This window comes from Bradysia coprophila, unplaced genomic scaffold (genome assembly GCF_014529535.1).
Source record: "Bradysia coprophila strain Holo2 unplaced genomic scaffold, BU_Bcop_v1 contig_24, whole genome shotgun sequence".
In the NCBI taxonomy this organism is placed as follows: domain Eukaryota; kingdom Metazoa; phylum Arthropoda; class Insecta; order Diptera; family Sciaridae; genus Bradysia; species Bradysia coprophila.
This window is the reverse complement of record NW_023503501.1, coordinates 6,876,381-6,885,005: the sequence shown is the minus strand read 5'-3', so window position 1 is coordinate 6,885,005 and position 8,625 is coordinate 6,876,381.

Here is an 8,625-nt window from a genome sequence, read left to right as displayed (position 1 = left end):
GTTATACAGCTTTCGGGTGAGTGATGGGAGATCCATCTTTCATTCTAAAAGGTCACTTTTATCATAAAGATATCTTCCATTGATTACAGCACTGATTGTGAGGCTTTCAGTTAATTTGACTATGGTTATTCAAAGTTGCCTCTTCAGCTTTTTACTGGTACAGTATTTCGAAGAAAAATATAGGCGATGTGATATATGTGTACGATGTACATGCTACAGAATTAATGAGAGTTACATAAATAAAATGCTCATTATTTTCGATGTAACTTTCCCCGTACACTTTCCGTACGTATGGTTCGAAAAAGGATGGTATTTTAGTATTATGCATTCGTACAAGAGATTGTCCTTTTTAATGTGACTGGGTTTTTTTTCGTTTGGTGAGTGTGTAAAACATTGTGTCTCCACTGAGGTATCCATCATTTAATAATATATTTTATATGAATTATAACATTTTTATGTATGCGGCTGGACATTATTAGCATAATTACATTTGGAAAAAATGCTTATCCAGCAGAAACAAGGATATGGTGGTTGGACTATACACAATTTTTTTCTTTCTTTTTGGGGGAAAAATGGGATAATAAAAATAAAATATAATTTTGTTTACAATGCTCGACATGAACCTTGCATAAATTTTAAAATATGTTTATGGTCAAGTGAACGCCATAATATAGAAGAGTCAAAAGGATTGCTGTATCAAATAATATATTTCTGCTGGTTTATGGTTTGTCCTTAGAGCAAAATCTGTAAATTTTTGAAAAGATTTGCTGAGTCAGATTGGTTATGTTAGTAGAGCGTTTGATCAACATGCGATGGAAATTGAGTTTTTACATTGGAGATAATAGTACGAACGTCAGTCATATGAAAAGTAACATTTTGTATAATGGGACAAAAGATGGTTCCTAATGTACCGAAACAAAGCACAGTGCTATGACCAAAATCAGAGCGGCCAAATGCTGTATGGACGATTTTTTCATCATTTAAGGAACCGTACACCTTTCCATATGAAGAACTTTTACTCGGCCGCTTTTCCGATGAGTGTGTTGCTTGAATTGAGGCTATTTGGTGTTTAGTAAACGTGAATTCCGGACATGTAGAATGTAGACGGTGTATCGTATGAACAACGTAGACAAATAAAAAGCTAACCTAAGTTCGTCTAAGGTTAAGGTGAACGAAAATCATGAACAGGATTGTATGAAAATGAAAAAAATTGTAGTTTTTACTGATTCGCCCATGTAAAAAATCCCACTTTCGTAACTAGGCTGTTACTGCTTGTTCATCTCGTTATCTATGTTATTTCCAATGGAAAATGGATGAAATCAGGTAAAACAAGAAAAACAGCTTTGATACGAATGTGGGATTTTTTGCGTGTGCAAAACAGTAGAGAGAATAACAGTCTCTATAACTACCTTCAATTCTTGCCGATTGCACTGCAATCATTGCAGAATGTTAAAATGTAATCCTCGTAACACACACACAGACACATAATGGTCACTTAAATCTCTGCCTGAAAACAGTCTCTTCTTACTCTCAACTGCAAGAAAAACAAAATATTGTGATGGTATTAGGAAGTTGCGGTAACGCTAAATAAAGTTCACAGACGACTATTCGCCGATGATTGTTACCCGGCACAGACAGATATCCTGAGTGTTTCCATAAAGTAGCTACCTCTACTTAATATGCGACGTAGTCTAACACTAAATACCAGTTCCATGATGGTGCCAGACGTACACTGAAGCAAATGAACTATTTTTATCGAACACTAAACAAAAGATTTCAAATGACTGCATCACAAATGATCACTCACCTTCGGCTCTCGATCGTGAGTAACAGGTACGTAACATACTATTATATTAATTAGATTTTGTTTTGATTGTCTCAAAGGCACATTTACCGGCGCTGTAGTTTCTGTCGCAAAATTGAGCAATTTAATTTATAATTTGGAGTTCTAAATGAAAACAGACAAATCTAATATAATAAAGTAGTTGATAAAACAGTAAAATCGGTCTTGGTGTATTCGCAGTATATAAACGAATACAAAATATGGATTGAGAACGAAAATTTGCAGAGTTTTAAGCGAATTCATACATTACATACGTATATTTGCCATCAAAATATTAAATAATAACTTCCATGATATATTTTCATCATCTAATATTGCTTTTCACATTATTAATTTTCTACGCAAAAGTTCCGTCTATATCAACAAGTTAAATTTCAATTTCTCTAAATATGTGTTTTGCTTCTCGAATAATGTGTATTATATGTGGAGAAATGTATAATATTTTCAGTCAGTCGGGGAGCTTTGGTATTTTACATTTACAAACTGTATGCATAGTACATAGTACCATCCAACATCCATGCATATTTGCTATTTTGATGTTCGGGAGAAAATAAATTCTATAAATTGAGAAAATAGCTGAAAGCTTAGCAATGGAATTACAATCCATGCTTTACCTCACACATCCTCCCAGCATCGTATGCAACGAATCGTGATCATTACTTTTCCAGGAAAATCTCATACAAACTAATAATTCGTTTCGTATAGACTTCTGACGCATCCGAAACATCTTTTCACGGTCTAATATTTTACTTCATCATAACTAGGTACAAGAAAATGCTTTTGTACAAAATCTTTAGTTTAATTCGCCGTTATGTATCTATTCACTATAAATTTCATCCATTTTCAAATTTCGTGTGTCTATTTGAATGGCATACATGGTACGGTAAATATGTGATGTGTGCCGAACTAAAAACTAACAGAGAACTTTACTGTTTAACTTCTCGGAATTTGAAGAAATGTTTTATTCCGCGAATCTTACTGTACACTTAATGGAACACTAGGATCACAATGTAATAACCAGGATATGGGTGTAGCAGAGTGATGAAATATAAAATTTCCGAGAAGTGCTCGGTTTGATGAAGTTATCTAAGAGGAAATTTGTCACACAGCATAGCTATTCAATTTTGAGAATACTCTTAAGGGTAGTCATACGTGTAAACAGTGTTGTTTGGTTTGTCGTCCGTACAAACTGCAATATCATGGCGTGTGAACATCACAAAATCTGGTTACAATACAAAGCAAACGGAATCGAAAATGTGCACATCTTATGAATTTATCATAAACTTACCACGAGCTTGCTCGAATTCCGTACACCTACCAAGAGGCAACAGATTTAGACTCGGCAAATAGTGTTAAGTATCCATTGAGAAAGTTTAACCGAAATTCCTGCTATGAAAATGTACGAATAACCGAGTCAAGTCATCGATAAGCTAGAGAGAGATTAATATCAAACTGTACTAAAGCCATTGTGAGTACCCAATATTCAATTCCCCGAACAGGAGTTCCAATTAATTCTGTTCACATAAATTCCCACACAACATAAGTTTTATGTTTGTGTATTGTGTCTAATCCAAAATCAGCACTTAATCTATGTCTAGTAATCATTTCTTATTAAAGAAGGCAACTTTCTTGGATCTTCTTATTCCTGTAATATATACACACTACACACCCCTGCCACATACTTTCGTTACTGTTTCTGTGTCTGAAATACAAAACAAAATGCTTTTCTATTTAACACGATACGTCGTGTATTAGATTCTATTTGTAAGGTAAGAAGAAAACTACACCAAACTCTATATTGCATCTATAAATTCCAAACACAATCTTCATATCGTGTATACTGTACATTGTACAACAACGATATATATTCGAATTTCAAAATCATCTTCGCCCACACCCTCTCTACCCCTCATGCAACTTATACTAACCATGTTTATATAAAATAACACCACACTATAATTCTCCAACCGAACTTTATACTTAATAGGAACACATCCTATCAACACCTCGAAATGTATCAGATTTTAATAATTCAACCCCTCAACTGGTTGTTCGGTATTCGAAAATCAAATGGTTTGAGAATGGCGGGGTGAACTTTCTAAGAATATGGCTCGAATTCTGTATATGTTTATATCCATCGCCATAAAAGGAAGGCAATGAGGAGGTTGTATTCGAGTTTTCTTCGAGGAAAATTTCTGCTTCGTTGAAGAGAAACTTTAAGAGATGTTGTAACCCGATCATATAAATCGCTGTGGGGTATGTGAAACCTATATTTCAGAATCGTTTCCAGCAATGAACAAATGCTTGAAGTTCGTTAATTTTTTACTACTTTTTTTTGTTTCGAAAGCATGTAATGCATTTTTCCGGCATTAGAGAAGTGGATGTGACGAAGTTTTTATTCATTTTCAATTAGCTGAGAATATTAAAAAATTGATATGCAAAATAGAATAACTCTACAAAAATCTACAACAATTCGATTATTCAACAAGTTACCTGATGGTTTGTAGAACCCGTAGTTAACCCGTAGAATACGTTTGGTACAATCCATTTTTATAAAAAAATTACAATCGAATTTATGGACTGTTTCCATTCGATCTAGAGAAATGATAAACGGCTAACATTGTATCATAGGAATGATAGCGGTGGCTCCCGAACCGACTCTACCTGCATCACTTTTCAAAAAGTAGGAAAAACAGATCCAACTGTCGATAAAGGAGGCCCATCGCCTAAAGTAGATAAAGTAGGATGATAAATAAGGGAAATTATAGGAAAATTGGCCATCAACTTCTGAACTATAGATTATAACAAATTTCAATATGTGAGAGACGATTGTCTAGTTGTTCTAATCAGACCTTCTGCCTAAATTAAAAATTTTGCAAAAAGGTTCACATCACAGTCTTAACTGCATGGAAAACCATTTTAGATCTGGAACATTAATTTCAAACTGAAAGTAAATTCTTCCTGTTAAATGTACCGTTTACATGATGACAAAAACCGATAATTGCTGATAATGTATTCATGGCAAACTCTATATTATATAATGCAACAACTCGAAGTCCATTAAGTTTTCGATCAGGTGTTTTTCCGGATAAAACTATTATAACATAAAGTGGTTTCGAAAAGATATTTCAAGGGAGACTTTTCCAAGCCGTAGCAATTTTTAGAAATATTTATTTCTACGATAATAGTATACAGCGTATGTGTGTAACATCGTCAATCATTCGATTCATTTATCGTTCACCTTTAATCATTTATCCAGCAATAAATTGAATTTCTACGTTGCACAAAGCAGAAAAAAATAAACAATTTATTTGATGACCCTTGTTGAATACGTAATAAAGTAGTGAGTTATCCAGTACCATAAAACACAGTCAAACCCTTAAAGCAACAATCCCATTCATACATAAAATATGGCCCATATGTCTATATTATCTCTTTTTTATATATCAATCGGACAATTGGCCCCATAACTCAAATGATCAATCATCAATCATACACAATGGCAATCACAATCGTCTTCGAATGAAATAAAATAATAAAAAAAAAATATTAAGAACGAAAATGCGTACAGTTATAGAATCGTAATAAAATAGCTGCCCTTTGTTTGACGTGCTAAGGAAATTGGTTTCGGATGCAAGGAATAATGATGTTGGCGGAAAAGTAATAAATAAAGATTTGTTTCGTTCGAAACTGGAATGCGTGATAAGTTTGACGAAAGAAACAACCGCTAAATAAAAGTTATATCTAGGCATTCACATGCGGGTAAGATATCAGCAGTACAGCTATCGAATCTACTACTTCGTTTGAATTAAAAGTTTCGATGCAACACTTTTTTCGACTAATTTAATGACAAATCGTTTACTTCATTTAGTACTTTATTAAGTAAAATCCGAGCATTTGTGCAACATTGGCTTGTCTCTACTGATACAGGTCAACCTGAATATATCAGGCCAGTGAAACATTTTGACCTGAAATCTGATATATGAACTAATTACTTGGTTCATATATCAGGTTTCAGGTCAAAATGACTCACTGGCCCGATGTTTTCAGGTTGACTTGAGCTGACAGTAGGCCTTAATCAGAATATTGTTGAAGTCTCTGTCAACAGTAGTAAATGATCATACCATTTACTAAAGCTCTTTGTGTACATGGAAAACAATTTTTCACATTTTTCGTACACACTGCTAAATCCAGATCTATTACTTAAAATGTTAAACGAAATTAACGTAATTTTGATCATCATTTTATTGCTGAACCAATAAATGAAGTAGAACGATAAAAGAACAATTCTAAATGCTAATCACAAACCAAAGTTCCTGACATTGTACACTTTCCATTGGTGGTCAACAACTGATAAAAAAACTTTAAAGTTCTTCAGTAAATGTTCCAAAGAAAATTCGGTCAGATACTTAATATAAAGTCCCACAGTTCCACTCCAAAATATTTATTTCTTTATGTACGTACACTACACATCGACTGATGGCGACAACAAATCCAACAGTCAATCTACAGCCACCCATCCCGAATACTGGTATGTGTCGTATGTTCACTATATGCACATCATATAGATGAAATAGATATATTGAGGTGGCATTATGGTGTCAAACAATTAAATACAACCCCTTTGATCAGAAACCGACAGTTTAGTTTAAACTCCACAGATTAGTTTCGTTTTCTATAACATTTACTTGAAGTTATCCATTATTGGTATATGCATGCGCATATTCACATATATAGAACACACACTCATACGTATGTATGGATGTTGCATGGAAAGCATAGTGATGGAATAGAGCTATTCGAAATATTGTTGATAATCAATGGCTGTGTTTGCATAATTAGTGGGTTTTGGCTGGCTTGATTTGGATTCCATTTCGGTCGAGAAGATATCGGTTTAGGTAATCACATTTGTCAAACCAATATTTGAATTTGGTTTAATTCGAGCACACATTCGGATTAAACGACAAGATAAATTCGACTATTGAATGCTGTGTGTCACACATAAATTACCCGTATTTTCAATTGATTGCACACTTTCAGCTATTGGTTGATTTTATGGAAGAAATTGGAACTGCAAGGATACTTGAATCATTCGATCGTAACTGCTTTGATATGTTTCTCTTAGATCGTATTGCACTAATGTCCGGAAGAGGTCAGGTCAACACGAAACCTGGCCTGAAACACCTGGAACCTGAGTCAGATCAGGTCAACGATAAATCTGGTCAGATCACGTTCCGGTCATTTTCTGAACTTTAGATGATTTCAGGTTCCTACCTCTTCAATGCTATTATTTCGCACCTCATCGTCAAAAAATATTTACACCACGGAATCAGTACTCGATTCCAACAACACCCTTCAATATAATAAAATCAAGGAAGTTTTTTTTCCTCCATACATGTCACTTCCCATAGTAATCTCGAGTGACATTATATCCCATTTGTTTGAAAATTTCCACATTAAATGATAAAAAAAAAAGTTGAACAGCGACAAGGAATCTTCAATTTGATGTCTAACTTAGTTGTGTCATCATCATACACAAGAGCTCTCTCCCCTTTGTGGTTATGTTCCTTATAACCATGGAATAGTATCGATGACTGTTGGTGTACGTATTGTATAAGGCTTAAGTAAACATACAAAATGTGTGTTCAACATACACGAATTACACCTCAAATTGATTTGATTTTGGATTTTCCTTTTCGGGAGTGAAGTGTCGCTTATATACACACTCATAATACACCGTATCTCCTGAACGGATCTAACACGTTTTGTGTAATAGACGCGTGTATTTTTTGTCGTCGATGCAATGTATATACACGTTTGCGAATTGGATTATATTCATTTGATGAAATCCAACAAAAAAAGTTGGCTTTTTATCTTTGCTTCTTCAGAGATTTTTTTTTCTTTTATTTTACTTTTTGGGAACGGTTTCTCTTTCATTTAATTTCAAATTTTCGTTGATTTTAATAAAGCGTCAACTTTTCAGTAGACTCTAACCTAGAAGTCAGAATCCCAATTAATGTGGTCATTATCGACGAGTTTAATGAAGGGATTCGTTGAAGCTTGTTTTATTAATCTGACTATTTCTGGTGACTGATAATATGCTATTGTTTACGTCAATAGTGTATTATAGCAGCCGTTTATTCACCAACACACACTGCGCTCCAGTTAAATTTAACGAGTACATTCCCAAGTTTGAGCTTCAAATCATCGATTGCAGCGCGACGTTTTGAAATCATAAAATGTCATCGATGTTCCCTGTCAATTATTCAATGAAAACAGTCGAAGCGTTGAGAATCTGTTTCGATCAAATTTTTCATTTTTTAACTTTCGTTAAGCGTCGAAAGTAGCATTAGAACAATGAAAAATTTGATCAAAACAAATTCTCAACGCTTCGTCAAAGTGTTTCCAGGTTATGATATTTCGCAGGAGCCTCAGCGAATTCAAATTTTTGCGCCAAAATATCATACACTGAAAATCACGGGGTATTTTTTTGAAAAACAGCCTTCCGAAATCGTACGCATTTTCCAGTAGAATTTTTTATATATGCCTTGTGCCTAGAGAGGTCTGGAAGCCGAAACCACTTTCAAAAAAAAATCTTCGAAGCTTGTGTGGCTGGTGAAAGGTGATGAGAAACCGAAAACTTGCACTTTTCTTACTTTATTTACCGTACAGTGTGGATTTATTAGAAAGGTAATCACATGTACTATTGAGCCGAATAGGGATTGGGTTTAAATATGTGCAGTTGAAGTTTTCAAGCGAAAAAGACCAAGAACTTACACTGT